Below are 17358 nucleotides of genomic sequence, written 5' to 3' on the forward strand. Positions count from 1 at the left end.
TGCATGCATGGGTTGAAGAATTGTGTCTATGCATAGCCGTGATTGGCTCTACCATGATATGAAGATCAATGCAATTCAAACCAATATCTTGTTCAAGAGCTGGGTCTTGAGTAAATAACTCAAGGGTTTCCGATGTCAAGGTTTGTTGCTGATGTCTTCCAAAGAGCAAGTCTTGTATCTTTTGTGCTCTTTGTTTGATTGTACCATCAAGGTGTTTTAGCACACTGATTGCTTGAGCTGTTGATAGCACGTTAGAGTGTTGTCAAGATTTTTCTCTCCATTGGTAGCTTGGTCAGCTTGTTGTCGCATGGTGTGGTGGAGTCTGTTGAGACTTACATCGCCATTGCTTGATTGGTTTTGCGGTCTGTGGAGAAGATAAGTGCTCCTTTTTCTTCCAAACCCTTTTCATGTTAGGTTCCTTGCTCGTAGATTCTCGATTTTGTGTTTGAATCCTTGGAATTGTCTTATGTTTCTTCGTGGAAGTTTTAGGCACCCAGATCTGAATCGGTTTATCTTTTAGCTATGCTTTTGGTACCCAAATTTGCCTGACTCCTTGCATGCTACTTGTAGCATTTGATTGTCGGGGAGATGGAGAAGATTTGCTTCGTGGATTGGTTTGTTGATTGAATCTTTTCCATTCATCCTTGCTTGGTGCAACTGGAACAATGAGTTGCCCTCCTTTAGGTGGTAGCTTTAGCTGATTCGTATCCCAATCTGGTACTGGTTTGTATGTACACATCCAAGGAATGCCAAGAATCATCGTCTCATTCATGTGTTAATCTGACAAGCATACAAACTGATGCGGACATGAACATCCATGTACTACCACGTTCAAGTTGACTACTCCCAATGTTGGAGTTGTATTCTTGTTGCATCCTTTGATTATCGCTATTCCTGCTGTCAATGCTTTACTTGTTGCCTTCTTAAATGTGGAATAATTTACTGCATTCACTATAGCTCATGTGTCTACCAAAGCATTGGTGCTATGATTGTTGAGTTGTATTTTGATGCGCAGATCCATTCCATCTAACCATTCATCATCTGTTGAAACTGCGTCTTTAGGTAATTCCCATTGTCGATCGTCTAGTTCCAAAGTGTTGATGGGAATCGGTATCTGTTGATTCTTGAGAGCAGCTTTACGCTTGAGTACCCGAATTCCAGCTTCCTCTTGGGCTTCATCAATAACCTGCTGTTGCTTGATCTTCCTTTGTTTGGCTGCATGCATTCTCTCTAGCAATTCATTGGTTATAGAAAAATTGTATTTCTTTAAGCGACATCCACTAATCCAATTAGCCATTGGTTCGCCATCTAGGGTGGACAATTTTACTGCTCCACTTGGAGATACATATTCAATGATAAATGGTCCGTTGCCCTTTTTCTTAAAATCGGGAATGTGTTGCTAAAGGGAATAGACTAGAATTTTCCCCTTTCTTGAAGTTTTTTTTTATTAAGTAGGAATCAAAAAATTGTTTTTGTTTCCTCTTTTGTGCATAGATATGAGCTACAGTAGTTAGCCTTTGCTCTTCTAGCTTTTCCAAATCTTCAAGTCTTTCTGGCAATTCATGTCCAGTCCAGTCAAGGTTCTATGCTACCCTTAATGTCGGCAATAGAAATTCTATTGGCAGTATGGCATCAAGACCATAAACAAGGTTCATTTAAAGGGTGTATCATTTCGATCTGTTTTGAATGAAACTTGATAAGCCCATAGAGTAGCACAGAGATTCATTTCCCAGTCTGTCCTTCTTCCCACTTTGGTCAGTACCGAGCTAAGAATTTTATTCGTATGCTCAGCTTGTCCGTTTGCTTGTGGGTGATAGGGAGCTGATTTATTATGGATGACCATAAACTCATTAAGAAAATACTCTATTACCTCATTGAGGAAATGAGTTTCTCGATCACTGAAAATCTCTTTTGGCAATCCATATCTCGTGAATACATAGTCATATAAGAATGCAGCAATGGTTTTGGATCATTCTTTTGAGTCACTTTAGCCTCGGCCCCAGGGGGTTCACTATATTTAAGACCACTATATCACGTGGGTTCAAGATCTTTTTCTAAAATCCCTATTCTGTGAATTTTATAGGAAATATAATGAACCCTTTTCTTTGAAATTTTGTAATTTTTTTTGAGATTTGTAAAAAACATATCCTTATGTAAATTTATTTATGTAAGTTTTAAGGTATTTAAATACCCTTCTGTTGAACTCACGTGATACCATACATACTATGTAAGGTGAACCCCCTGGGGCCTCGGCCCACTTGCTCAAATAGTCCGTAGCAACAATGATATATTGAGCTTGGGTTCTATCAGCAGGTGGCTGTATCGGTCCAACAAAATCTACACCCCATCTTGCAAAGGCTCTAGCCCCCATCATTGGTATTAAGGGCATTTTGTCTACTCGTGTTGGCATTTTTGCACGTTGACAAGCATCACACCTTTGAACATATTCTTTGGCATCGGCAAAAAGTGTTGGCCATCATATGCGTGCCATCAAGATTGCTCTTGCGGTGGTCTCACTAGAAAAGTGACCTCCAACTAATCTAGCATGTGCTTGTTCTATAATTGGAATATACTCATTTTCATTTGCACAAAGACGCAAATGTTGATCTTTACCTATCCAATCCACTTGGTTCCCAATAAGAGCATAGTCTCTTGCTTCAGTTTCAATTGCTCTTTGACAGTGTTAACTCATATCCTCAGGAAGTGTTTGGCTCGATAAGTAAGTAACCATATAATTACTCCACTTAGAAACATGTGACATTTAAAACAATGTTACATGACGAATGGGTGGTTGTTTTTAACATTGAGGGCAATCTTTTACATAAGATCTAACATCTCTCCTCATAGTCGGCCAAACTACTGCAGGTCTTAAGATTCGTTGCATAGTTTGATCTTCCGCAAAGTGAAGTCCTACTATGGTAAGATGTGCTTGACTTAGGTATTGATCCTTTTCTTCAGGGTTAATGCATAAAAGCAATATCCCGTCTCGATTTTTTTTGTATAGCCTTCCAGCTAGTAATTGATACATAGACGATTGCTCGATTAAATCAATTGTGATAGGAAGTGGTATTTGTGAATCCACTAGAGCTATTGTCATCAATGAAACAATGTTTTCCGACCATCTAGGTATCATCTCCACGGAGAACAAATAGGCATCTGGTAGATCATCGTCTACCCCTTTAGGTGATTCCCCTAAAACAATCCTCGACAAATGATCTGCTCGTTGATGTGTAGTGCCTTTTTTTACAACCACAGTGAAATCCAATTCCAGAAGAATGATGAACCATCTCACTATTCTCCCTGTGCTACATGGCTTGTTGACCAAATATAACAAGGCTTGGTGGTCCACAAAGAACACAAACTTGATGGCTAATAGGTAATGTCTATACTTTTTAACGACATAATTCATTCCTAGTCCTTCTCTTTCAGTGGTGGTGTAATTCTTTTTTACCATGTTCAATTGTCGGCTAGCATAAGAAATAGAAAGTTAATTTTTCCATCTCTTGGTTGGGCTAGAATACAACCAGTAGTAAAGTTTGAAGCATCTACATGTACGTGGAATACCTTATCCCAATCAGGTGCTTTCAATATTGGAGTTGAGATGAGAGCTTGCTTAAGCTTCATGAAGGATTCTTCAGATTCCTCGGTCCATTCAAAGTGCATAATCAAGCTGTACATAAGCTTTGCAATTATAGCGTACATGTAGATGAACCGTCGATAATATCCACAATGTCCCATAAAGGCTTGTACCCCCTTGACTGTTGTTGGTCTAGGCAAATCAGCAATGACATGAATCTTCTCAATATCGATAGCTATGCCATTTTTAGACACGATATGTCTAAGATTTTCCCTTGTCTTCCCATGAATGTGCACTTTTCGGGGTTTAAGCAAATCCTGTAAAGTCTACATTTCTCGAATACCTTTTTGAGGTGTTCAAAATGATCAGTCCGGATTGACAAATGTATGCATAGATCATCCATGTATACTTCTAAGAATTTCCAAAGATACTCTTTGAAATCATGGCTCATCAATCTTTGAAATGTGGTTGGAGCATTAGTTAACCAAAATGGCATAACCCGATAGGCAAATATACCACATTCTGTTGCAAAAGTAGTTGTATGCTGATCTTTTGGGTCAACCAAAAGTTGATTGTATCCCAAAAAGCCATATAATAAGCTCTAAGATTCTTTGCCTGCCACTCGTTCTAACACATGCTCAGTTCTCGGAAGAGGAAAGTTGTATCTAATGGTAGTTGCATTCACCTTTTTGAGATTAACCCACACTCGTAATTTCCCATTCTTCTTAGGTACTACCACAATGGGAGACACCCAATCTGTGTGTTCAATTTTGTAAATGAATTCAGCTTCCTTTAGTTTTTCAATCTCTTCTTTGATATTTTTGGTAAATGTTTCGTTATAAGTGTATGGTCTCTGTCTACTTGGTTTCGCACATCTCTCATGAGTATAGTATTGATCCGAGCCTATCACAAATTTTTGTTTATCATATTTTGTTGGTTTTCCTTGCTTCTAGAGGTTTACAATAAAAGAAAGAGTGAGAACAACCTCTTGGAAAAATTTAAAAAAAATGATTTTTTCTTGACTAGTTCACCGGAGGTGAAAGGTAGAGGGAGAACCTAGTGGTAAAGGGAAGGGAAAATATGTAAATGTGAAAAGAAAAGATATGATGTGGTTGTGGAGCCATGCACCCATGATTCAAGGCTCATGAGTGGCTCATATCATCATGGCTTTGGAGCCATATGATGATTCAAACAAATGGGACCCAAGTGGAAGACTTGGTAAAGGAAGAAACCAGACACATGATTTGCTGAATTTTAAAAAAATACTTCCACTCCGATCCAAGAAAAGTTGTCTTCATCAAAGTTGTAGCCGATGAGCTGGAGATTCTGGCCATATTTTTTTTATAATTTTTGCATCTACGGTCTAGGAGATATGGCCAAAATGGTGGACGCCAGTTTTTTCAACTGTGGTGGAGACCACCCCCTCTACCTTTACACACACACACCCTTCCTTTTCCACATTGAGACCTTCTCTAAAATTAGCCATTAGTCTTCTCACCCTCCTCTCCTTCCTCCTCTCTCTCAAGCTCAAAAACCCATCAAAGTTCCTCTTCTAATCACCTCTCAAGTCATGCTTAATCTTGTTGTAGTTCATAAGTTCTCATTCAACCCCTTCCTATTATTACTAGATATGTATTGATTTTATGTAGATTCTTTACATTTTAAAATAAGGAAGCTCTTGGACTCAAGCTATGGAGGAACGAGTGAAGACAACACAAGTGATGATGGAGCTAATTGGTCAGCAAATCACTTGGAAGGAGCTTCTTCATTGGTTGAATGTCCCTAATCAAGCTTCATTTGTACAAATTACACTTGGATCTTAACCTCACTCCTAATCACTCTCTTTCCTATATAAAGAGGCCTTCCCCTTTGTAATTTCAAGCCTCCCTCAGCCCCATTGAGCCTTTGTATCACTCACCATGAGCCCATAAACTCATTCATTCACTCTATTCTTGCACATCCTAGAGTGAAAATTGTTTCATGCTAGTAACCTCTCCTCCTCTTACTTATGTTAATTAAGAGAAATGTTTTATATGTGTGTGAGAGTGCTTGATGTGATCTTGGCTAATTCTTGAGTGATTGTTTGGTAATCTATATGCTATTTTTATTGAGAGTGTTTGAAGTCATCCATTCCTTGTACACACACTACGGTTAATGCTTCATTCATAGTGATCTCTCTCTCTCTCTCTCTCTCTCTCTCTCTCTCTCTCTCTCTCTCTCTCTCTCTCTCTCTCTCTCTCTCTTTGTGTAGCGGTCCTAGTCCACGCTTCCAAGACTAGGTGGTGCCCTCATCTCATTTCCCTTGTGGCGCAATGGAGTTTGTTTTGGTGTAGAGGCCGCCATTCCAAATTTCCTTTGTCAGTATGTTGAGAGATTTCTGGATCAACACCCTTGAGATCCTTGTAAGACCAAACAAAGATATCCTAGTATTCCTTTAACAAGCTTAGTAAAAGATTTTCTTCCTCTTTTGTTAGCTCATTTACAATGTAAGCCGGTCTGGGCTCTTCTCCTGGTTCAACCAAGTCTACCCTTTTAGCATTTTCAGGCCCTCCTTAAGACTCACCTTGTTTTCGTAGTTCCCTAACAGGTTGTTCGATTATGATTTGTTGATCTTGGAGAGTATACTTTCTGTAATGGGATGGAACATGCATTACATCGTGTTCCGTGGTTTCCATTTTGGTTGTGTATATCTCCTTTAGAGCTTTTTTCAACTCTTGATATTTCTTTTTCCGCTCGACTCTGGTCATGAGTTGTTTTTTATCCTGAGATTTTTTGTAAGTAGCCTTTCTTTCTTTTCTTGATGTCTGAGATATTTCTGAGTTTTTGTTTGAAGGATACCTGCCAACTATTTTGTCCTTGACACAATCATTAGCATCTATTTCCATCAGGAATTGTGTTTTACTTGAGACTGATGGCATAGGTTGTGTTTTCACGATATCGGTGCCTCTCTTTTGTCTATACCATTTTTGTCATTTTGATTTCTGATTTGGAAAGTCAATAGACTTTTCCTCCCCTCCCTTTAAGAGTAACTAAGCTCTTGTATGCTCTTTTTCTGACCCCGAATCTTCTGAGGTAGCTGAGTGTTCATCTAACTCATCAGTTGCATCGTAATAGAGGTCATAAAATACTTGTTGAGCTTTCATCAAGTCCTTGGGTTCCTCATCTTTGTTTTCAATGTTAAGGATTGACATCATTTGGATGGGAATTATTTCATAGCCATTCCCATTGCAAAATTGAGTAGGCATAGATGTATTCACGCATACATCCATTGTCTCTAAAATTTGAGTCCATTCAAATGGTCCGAATAAATGCTCTCGAAAGGGTTCAGGTATGTAGGCTTTGTCTATATAGTCCCTTTCTAGGATACATTCCTCTCGTCTTAAGCTTCCATTTTTTGAAGCTCCGCACATCCAAATAGGAGTGTCTTTGTTTAACCAGGATGGGAGTTTAGTTTTAGCCAAAGAGATTGACTCAAACTCTTGGATGGGTGTTTTCAAGACATCTCTATAAGTGTGATCTTTTAGATTGACTCTTGTTATAGATCCCACCTGCTTCAAGAACAGATAGTTGTTTCCCCAATCTTGGATTAGCTGTACCTCTTGCCTGAAAGGTCTTCCCAATATGATTTCATAATTGAGTTTTTTCCCAAAGTCTACTATGGAAAATGTGTGTTGATATTCAATTCCACAGGAATTGACTATCACTTTTTCAAGTAGCCCTAGTGGTCTCTCAATGTGTCCGTCAGCCAACTGCAATTTCATTCGCGTTTGTCTAATGGCTGGCTGTCCCCACAATTCCCATACTACTTTAATGGCTATGGCTATGCAAGCTCCACTATCCAGTATTGCCATGGTTTCAATGTCATTATATTTCACTGGGAGGGTAGTGTTTCCTTCTTCCCCTTCACAATATTCTCCGACCTTGTTCATAAGAACTGATCAAATCTCTTTGTTTTCTATTTCATTTTTCAATTTTCCCAAATTATTAGAGATTAACCCCGTTATCCCCACCTTCTCTAGGGTTCTTTGTAAATTGTTCCATAAGTATGGCCTGAGTTTCAACAGTTCTCCCAAAGTAAGAGTGGATTGGATAGGTCTTGTCTACTTCTAAGGTCTGGTTGGCTCTTTTTACTTGAGTGGTCTTGCAGACAATGGATTCATCTTCGTTATCTCCCAAGTAAGAAGGTAATGTTTTTAATGTCCATGGTTTAGATATTCCTAAAGCCTCCAATCCGTAATCCGCGTACCAGGATTGTAAATTCATGTTCATATCAGATGATAGGTTATCCAACCAGACTTCCTCTATAGGAGCTGACTTTAAAGTTAGGCTCCCATCATTGATCTCTCTTACCTTTTCCCATAAGTGTCCTCGCCAGTCTTCCTCTACGAATGGGATTCCGTTTAAGGCATCTTCGATGTTCGGCACTAAAGGCTTTGGTTCATTTGTTTCAAGAAGGGGTTTTGCCACCAAATCTAATTTTGCGTTTGTTTCTTCTACCGCAAGCTCCTCAGGTTTTGCAATCTTTTCAATCTTAGGTTTTTGTTTATCCATCATTTCTTGCGTGATTCTTACCAAGTTTTGGTAAGTCTCCAGCTTTGCTGCTTTCATGTCTGGAGATGGATAGTTTTTCCATTTGTTTTTCATGTTTTGGCTTGCTTTAAGTTATGCTTGGTAAGCTTCCAAGGTAGCATTAATAGGCTCAAAAATTTTATCAACCAGAATGGATCCTCCAGATTTCACTGCCAGTTTCTTTCAACTTGTCTTGGGCTAGCAGTTTTGCTTTCTCTTCGTTTTCAACCCATTGTTTTTGTTTTCTCATCTCATTCTTTTTGCTTCTTCTCCTTTTGATTCTTTGAGAAGAAACTTTCATGTTCTCCGAATCAACAGAGGAATTGTGTTTCTTTTTCTTTGCCTGGGTTCTAGTGATTACCTTAATTGGAACAATCGGTTCGCTCTCTGATGAGCTACTAGGCATCATTTGGACTATGTTTACAACAGTTTTTCCCTTGTTCAAAGGATTCTCAGGACAGTCTTCCGGAAATTGTCCTCCCTTTTTGCAACATTGTATGCAATAGGCTTGAATTGGTTTGAGGTTTTTTTTAGGCTCAGGACATTCGTTCTTCCAATGGTCATTATCACCACAGTTATGACAGTTTCCTGTTCCGGGCTTCATCATGGGTCTTCCCATGGGAGGTCTGACACCTTGATTAGCTACATAATACATTGGTGCGAGCTCTAGTGGAGTATAAGTCATGGTTTCTTCCATTGGTGGTGGATGTATACTATACCAATATCCTTCTACCATTACTGTAGATAGACTTGGCTCTATAGAGGGTGTAACAGGCACTAATGCTTGTTCATCTATGACTCCTTCCGAGTGCATGTACTTTACAGGCACCGCATTATGTCCTGGATACGGAGGTTGTTGTCCCAACACAAGTTGAGGTCTTTCCATAGCCATTGGTGGTCTTTGAGCTTGGGCCATATTAGGTTGATATCTATACATGGGTTTTCCCTAGGGCCTCATAGGCACGTACTGAACATTCCCATCATACTTTGATCTGAAGTAGCACTTGTGAGTCTCATGGTTGGACTATTTACCCTTGACTGCACACCATTTTTGTGGCCTAATTGATTGTCCCTGTGGAGGTATCCCTTGTCCTGGTCCTCTCATAGGCGCTTTTTGCATATTGTTCATCATGTTGTTCATCCTTTTTAGCATATCTTCTATGGCTAAAAGTGGTGCCGTAGCAACCGTTTCCACTTGTGTTGGTTTTGTGGATGCTGTCTTCTCGCTTTGGTTATCCTTAGGGACATCCTCTTCATTGAATATCTCGCAATTGTCTCCAGGTCAATAGCATCAGACACACACGCTTCTAGAGTTGTATGCTTTTTACTATAGAGTATAGCATGAAGTTCTTTGTTTAGCAGTCCCTCCAAAAACAAATATACAAGTCGTTCTTATGCAGGTATCTCCATCTCAAGGCATCTGGCAATGTATTGTTTCATTCGAGTTGCACAATCCCTAACAGACTCACCATGTTTTCGCTTAAAGCTGTAGATTTGAGCTACCGTATTATGTTTAATCCCTGTTTTGGAAGAAGAAGCTACAAATCCTTGAGCTAATGTGTTCAAGTCCATGATTGACCTTGGTGGAATGTTTTGGAACCATGTCAAAGCTTTTTATTCTGATGTCATTCCAAAGCCCTCAAATTGATTATGGAAATGGAATGTACAATTTGCTCTTAGCACTTGCTTAAAGCTTGCTAAGTGGTCATATGGATCTCCTGATCCACTGTATTTTCTGACCCATTTTTTAAAATCAGCTAGTCTAACGCATCTATTTGGTTCAACTCCATGTCTTCTGGGAGTTGGTCTTGTTCTGAGTCCTTCAAACCAGTCTGTTGGAAATAGCGACTCATGTAGCCCGGGACTGGCCTTAGTGTCACTCGGTTTTCTATGTGATGAGGTGGTTTCTGGTTTCTTCACATTACTCTCAGATGATCTCTCATGATGTTTGTCTCTTGGAGTCGTTTCTGGTCCTTGCCCCAAGATTCAATCCCTTATGGAATAGCCCTGGTATTTGGTTTGTTCTACCTCCTCAGGAGTCATCATAACTAAGTTGTTGTTATAAAAATCCCCAAACAGGTAAGTTGGTATATCCGCAGATCCCTTATCTTTGATCTTGAAGATATAGATGATCTTCATGGCCTTTCATTGTCCTAGCCTGGCATGAGAAGTCCACAAAAGATATTTTATGTTTCTATCTTCCCAACAATAGACTCCAATCCTAGGATTATCCGTACTAAGCCGTTTCAAAGGCTTCAAGTCTACTTGATCATACCCCTCAAATTCCAAAGTTGGTGGTCCTTCTTTTGTTGACATATCTGGAATTATAGTGTTTACTTCTAATCCCCATTTGTCTACAACATTAGGATTTTCGACTTGTACATATTGTGTTCCGTTTCAATCCATGTATATTTTTTCCTGTTTGTTTGCCCTAACCTCTTCTTCCAACTCAATACCATGGTCGTCAATGCAAATAACATACTCCTCGTTAGGGTCCAAGTAAACCTGGGCTCCATGACAGTTAGTCTTGTAAAACGAGAGTATATGCTTATAGCGCATTGTGGTTCCGATTTTTGAGGGAGTCGAGTAAGAAGACATTTTGGATATTGAATCTGAAAAAGTTTCTGAGACTTCTTCAGGAATTGTTTGCAAGGAATTACCTTGATTCACGCTTTCCTTGATGGATACTCTCCTAGTGGTTTCTCCGAATAGGCCTTGATTTCCTAGTACACGACCAGATCTAAGGTTCATATAGACTTATGAAGCCCTGGATAGAGTACTCACCTTGGGTTGAGATATCGTCAATTTCCACTCGATTCAATTGCAAATTCTGTCAAGCCACTGATTTCTCGTCTGCAACCTAATTCCTGTATAAAATTAATCAAATTAGATATTTTTCTATAAGGACAATAGGGCTCTTGAGAACTCTCATGATTGGTCTGATCTGTGACTGAGTGTATCTGTACTAATTTTGATCCGATTGAACCCAAACTTTCCCTTTGGCCTTATATTATGCTGGTCTAACATTGTATAAGCCCAATAGTCAAAATTGAAGTCTCTAGATAGACAAGTAAATAATTGCGATTGTTTACTTTTGTCAAGTTTTTGCACTTTTTTGACAAGTTTGGCAAGTATACAACTTGTTAAATCCCTTGGACAAGTTTCAACAAGTTTGGACAAAATTTGATCAAGTTTACCCACTGTTCCGTGTTCGTAGACTCTGATTTCGAGAATCTACCTTAAGTCTTTTGTGGTCCAAATTTCACCAAAATTGATTTGTGGGGTCTACTTGATGTGCTTAACCTTGTGGTATACTCAAATTTTCAAAATCACCATGTTTTGAAGGAGATGTAAATAATCGTGATTATTTACTCTTGACAAATTTTTGCCCCAACTTTGACACAGATCTGTTAAGCACCTTAAGTTAAGGTCACTAGTCAAGTTTCATCAAGTTTGGACAATTTTTTGGTCAAATGGTCATCAATTATCGACCTGCAGACTAACTTTACAATTTTAGTCACAATTTTCAATCCAGTGATTCAAATCTTACCAAATTGGGTTTGTGGGATTATTATAACATGGTAAAGCTAGTGGTATGCCAACTTGGTGACAAAAGTTCAGAGGGAGTAGGAAGCGCGAGAAGGAGAGAAGTGAGCGCCGTTAGCTCACGCTGTGTATTTCTTATCCAAAACCTTATAAAAAACTTACAAAAATTGGCTTTTATACATTAGCCAAGGTTTTTGAGTGGCCAAAACTAATTATCTGGAGTTCTACCAAAGATGGGAATTGACTGGCTGATACAATCTAGAAGCTTGTAGCCCCCGCTCATTAATTACAAAGATTACCAAGAAAATAGGAGTTACAATATTCCCGATTTATCAAAATAATAATTGTTTTACAAGGAGAACTCCAAAAAATGGCGTCCGCGTTAGCTTGCTGCTAACAAGCCCCTATAAAGAGGGATCACCCCGTCATGAGTAGGGATATGCTTTGAATTTCGAACACCTTAACCCCTCAAGAACCTTAGTCATGGAGCACCTTAGCACCGTAGTCATTAAGCACCTCAAGCACCTTAGTTGGAAAGCAAAAAAATTACCTCAAGCACCTTAGTCAGCACCAAGCATGACAAGCATCTCAAGAACCTTAATCAGCAAGAACGACAAGCACCTCAATCTTGGGTCGGGTTTCCACCTCAAGCACAACTCTAGATTGACTAAGGTTAAAGGAATATTTAAAACTAACCATTGGAGCTTTTTAATTAATCTAATCCTAAGGTTTTTGAGCTTCAATATCTAGCCTTGCTTTTTGACATATTATCTCTCATTTGGACCCCTTTAACCTTGGCCATGTGTTGAGATAGATCCATAACCACATAAGTCTATATTCTAACCCTTGTTCTTGTTTATTCTCCCATATTAAATGATCAGTTTAATATTGAGAAAATCATTTGGACTGGCTAGATATTAGATCTTATGACAACACCTCTCTCTTGAAACCATAGTCCTCCTTGACTATGAGGTAGAAGAGATAAATCCTTAGCCATTAGTCAATGTTTCTTAGTGGGTAGAGTATCCCCTTTTATCCTACGATATTATTCAAAGATGGATGACTAATCAATTTGGTTCTTGGGAGACATAACTACCGCAAGAATTTCTTCTCTTTAGTCCCTTTCATTCTCCCAAAGTAGAGTGACAAAGTCTACTTGGTGTTTGAGAGACGTTGTCATCACAAACATGATTCTAATTATGTATACTACTTAAATTTTTGCACAATAAAAAGAGTAGGGCTTAAGTAGTCTCACATAAAAAAAATTGTGTATGAGCCAATGATGGGGCAACTTGAGTTGATAAGCCATCTCATTTATTGACCATAGTATCTTTTTTTTAGTTTAGCATAATACTTTTGATGGCCCATAGGATTTTTTCCTGTTGTTTGCCTCAATCGAGCCTTGGAAAACTTAAGTGACACCCAATCATTTCCTTTGAATGTTAAGGCCCTTCTCTGCTTGTCAGCAACAACAATTTTTTGCCTTTGTTGAGAAATGGATATAGCCTCCTTAATCTTTTGAAAAGATTCTTGTAGGTCACAGCTATACTCATCGTCGACAAGAATGATCTTCCCATGTCCTTTAAGTACCAAGGGACTTTTAGGTCTATCCTCAATGATTTCAAAAGGTGCTTTTTCTATAGAAGTATGGACGGTATTATTGTATGCATACTCTACAATGGGTAGGTACTTTCTCCATTGTGAGCATTGATCTACTTCTATAACATAAGTCTTTAGTAGATCAAGAATCATAAAATTGGCTATCTCACTTTGGCCATCCGTTTGTGGGTGATATTCAATCTTGTACCTAAATTTTCAAAGAGACCTTTTTAAAAATTAATGGTCATTCTTGGATCTCTATCTGACACGCTAGATATTGGCAATCCATGGTGTTTGAAAAGCTCGGAGATGAAGAGAGTTGTCATTTGGTGTGCCTTACTAGTATTTTTGACAGGTATAGAGTGTGCTTGCTTGCTAATCCTATCAACTATTGTCCATATTCCCATATTCCCATGGATAGACTTGGGAAAAAATAAAGCCCATGGATATACTCTCCCATGCCAAATTAGGGATTGGCAATGGTTGAAGTAATCCATGTTGCTTCCCTCTATCATACTTAGCCTTTTGACATAGGACACATTTTGAAACTTACTCTTGTATGTCCACTTTCATAGTAGGCCAATAAAAATACGTCTCTAGTCCTTGAAGCGTAGGTTGAATACTTCTATGTGTGGCATAGGAAGGAGCATGGGATTCATACATGACTTTCTCATGAAGGGAGTGGGTAACACATATCCTACTGCCATGGAGAAGATAACCATCCTGCAAGGTAAATGGTTCCTCTTTCTTCCCCAATGCAAGGACTCAAATTATGTCTTTAAAGTTAAGCTCAATAGCATACTCATCTATCATAAAAGATAGATCATTGTAAGTTGCTATAGACACCTCCTTAACTTTTGGTCATCGTGAAAAATCATCAGCCACTTGATTCTGCTTACGAACAATGTTAGCAATATGAAAATAAAATTGCAAAAGAAAATTTCCCCACCTCATTTGTTTGTCGGAAAGCTTGGTTTTTGTCATGTAGTACATGAGACTTTGGTGGTCTGTTTGCAAAATAAACGGAGTCCCCAATAAATAGTGTTTCCATGTGTCTAGGGCATGTACAACAGTTGAAAGCTCTTTTTTTTTCTATGCCCATTACTCGCTCATTGGCATTAAGCCTTGGGCACTCATATGCTATGGCATGCCCTTCTTGAAGCAAGAGTTCCCCAAGGCAATCACCACAAGCGTCACGTTGGACCTCAAATGGCTTTGAGAGATCTGGAAGCATAAGACTGGTTGGGAGGTAAGCTTCTCTTGAGCTTGTTAAAAGCATTTTGTTCTTTAGCAGTCCATGACTAATTAACATTCTTTTTTGTAAAATCACGTAATGGTTATGCTATTTGAGATAATTTTTCTATCAAGCATCTATAGTATGCACACATACCAATAAAGCTTCTTAGCTCATGTAGATTCCTTGGCTTAGGCCATGCTTTTATTACCTCTAGCTTTGATGGATCCATATGGATAGCATAATGAGAGATAATACGACCTAAGTATTGAATCTCTTGAAGAAAAAATTTGTTCTTATTTTGAATGATAAAATCTTGTTCTCCTTCAAATTTTGAAAATGACCTCGAGATGTTTTTTCTGTTTTTCCAAGGGCTTGGAGTAGATGATGATATCATCAAAGAACACTCCATTGAATTTGTGGTACGGTCTAAAGATTTTCTCTATTAAACGATTGAACATGGATGGTGCGTTAGTCAAGCCAAAAGGCATGACTAGATATTCAAAAGACAAACGTATTACAAAACATGATCTTTAGGATATCTTCATTCACTATCCTTATTTGATGATAGACACTTTTAAGGTCAACCATACTGAATTAGGTAGAGCCTTGTAGCTTATCAAATAGATCTTCTACCTGAGGTACAAGATTTTTTTTTTTGATAGTGATATGGTTTTGTGCTCGATAGTCCACACACATGCAATATGTACCATCTTTCTTTTGCACTAAAAGGACTCGAGAACAAAAGGGAGAGCAGCTAGGCCTCACCATCCCTTTGTCTACAAATTATTCTACTTGCCTCATGATCTCTTCTTGTTGGTCCTGGGAAAATCAATAAGGAGGCTTGTTAAGCGGTGAGCTTCCTTGTAGGAGCTCAATCCAATGGTCATCATCCCCTCGTTTTGGAGGTAATTCCATAGGGATATCATCAATGAACACATCTTGGAATACTTTAAGAAAATTATACAAGTCTAACTCTTCTTGATTCCCACCATTTACAATTGATGAAACATCAGGACCTTCTAGGGAATCTTTGACAAAATTCATGTACATAGAAACTGAGATTTTCATTGATTTATCAAAAGTAGGAGGATTTACAACTGGCATAGTACTACCAAACTCAGTGGCATCTATATACATGCTCTTTTCCATATAGGTGAAGTAGATTCTCCTTTCAGGAAACTTCCTGTTGGCAGCCATGCAATTGAACCATGTTGCCCCTAGGATAACATCCTTATGTTGGAGAGGAGAGATGAAAATTTCTGCTTTGTCAACGTAGATTTGGACATGAAGCCTCAACTTGCCAATCAAAGGAGTAATGGAGGCTTGTTGTCCCTTGAAAGATGTATCAACAGCTACAATATCTCCCATGTCAAAATCTTGAATGCCCAGCTTGGTGGCTAGCTCCATTGATATGAAGTTGTGAGTAAATCCAGGGTCAAACAAGATGAAGGAATCATGCTCCCTTACCTTTCCCCAAGCATAGGAGAGAGGTTATCCTTTGCAATGAGCATCCTTCTTTTGAGCTTTGATAGTGGAAGCTCTAGGAGTCTCATTGCAGTCATTCCTCTTGGGGCAAGAACAATAGCCATGTCCTTGCTCCCCACACTTAAAACATTTGTGGTCCTTGCAAAAAACTTCAAGCTCTTTAGGAGAGAGTTTATTTTTACCTTTGTAAACTCCCATCTCCTTGAACCGATTGTTGTTTTTGTTGTTATTGGAATTTCCTTGGGAAGACTTTTTGGGCATTGGTTCTCCCCTTTGCATCACTTTTATCTTTGCTTTCGATGGGATTGACATTTCCTCTAGCCCCTTGTTGGAAATTAATGCGCGAGGCAACCATAGTGTGGTGGATTACTTTGGTGATAAAACCAGGCCATTGGGAGTTGACATACACGGATATCTCTTCAGATAATCCCGCACAAAATTGTTTCTTTTGCTTGGCAAAGTCTATCTTTTGAAAGACAATAGCCTTGAGATGTAATCCCAAAACTTTTTCACATGTTTGTGGATAGACTCATGAGACAGAAGCTTAAAACTTTTCCATTCGGTAAGAGATTTTTCCTTTGCATCGCTTGCAAAGAATTGATTCATGATGGAAACTCGTAGTTTTTTACATGTCTTTGGGGCTTCATCGTTGCCACGAAGGCTAGCCCACCATTGACGAGCAGAATTCTAGAAGTTCATAGATACATGGTGTAGATTGGAGGACTCCATGGCTCATCTCCAAAGGCCGTAATCAAATTTCTAGATGAAGGTCAATACTTTGTCGGTAGCACCAAACAGTGCCATCATAGGTGAGAAAAGAGATACTCTTTCCTCCCTCTTTGAACTTATTGAGCTTTTGCATGTATGGTAAGATTTGTGATTTCCTCCCTTCTTGTATTTTCAGGAGAATATCTATACTTTCATCGGAAGAGGAGGAAGGTGAAGAAGAGGGTGACCTCTTTCTTACCCTTTTCTTCCTTTGTTTCCTCTATTCCCTTTTGGAGTGACGAGAAGAAGGAATATGGGTTAACAATCTCCTCTTGGGAGGAGTTGAAGATCATCTAGAACGTTGTCTTTGTGGAGCCACATCTTCAGAGGAACTTATGGAATTGATTCTTTCTCGTTCTTTGGCTTCCTACTCTCTTATGGGAGTCTTCTTTTGGGAATATCATCAAGAGGCCTCCTAATATCTCTCTCCTCTTGGAGAGGAAGGGAAATCCCATATGAATGAAGTTGTTGAGTACCTTTGGCTTGCAAAACAGGGTTGCCCATAGCTTGCTACAGCCTAGTAACAAGATAACTGACAAACATGGGGGAATCATCATTAGCACCTTCATGTGCAAAA

This window comes from Adiantum capillus-veneris, chromosome 11 (genome assembly GCF_014529385.1).
Source record: "Adiantum capillus-veneris isolate H3 chromosome 11, ASM1452938v2, whole genome shotgun sequence".
NCBI lineage: Eukaryota > Viridiplantae > Streptophyta > Polypodiopsida > Polypodiales > Pteridaceae > Adiantum > Adiantum capillus-veneris.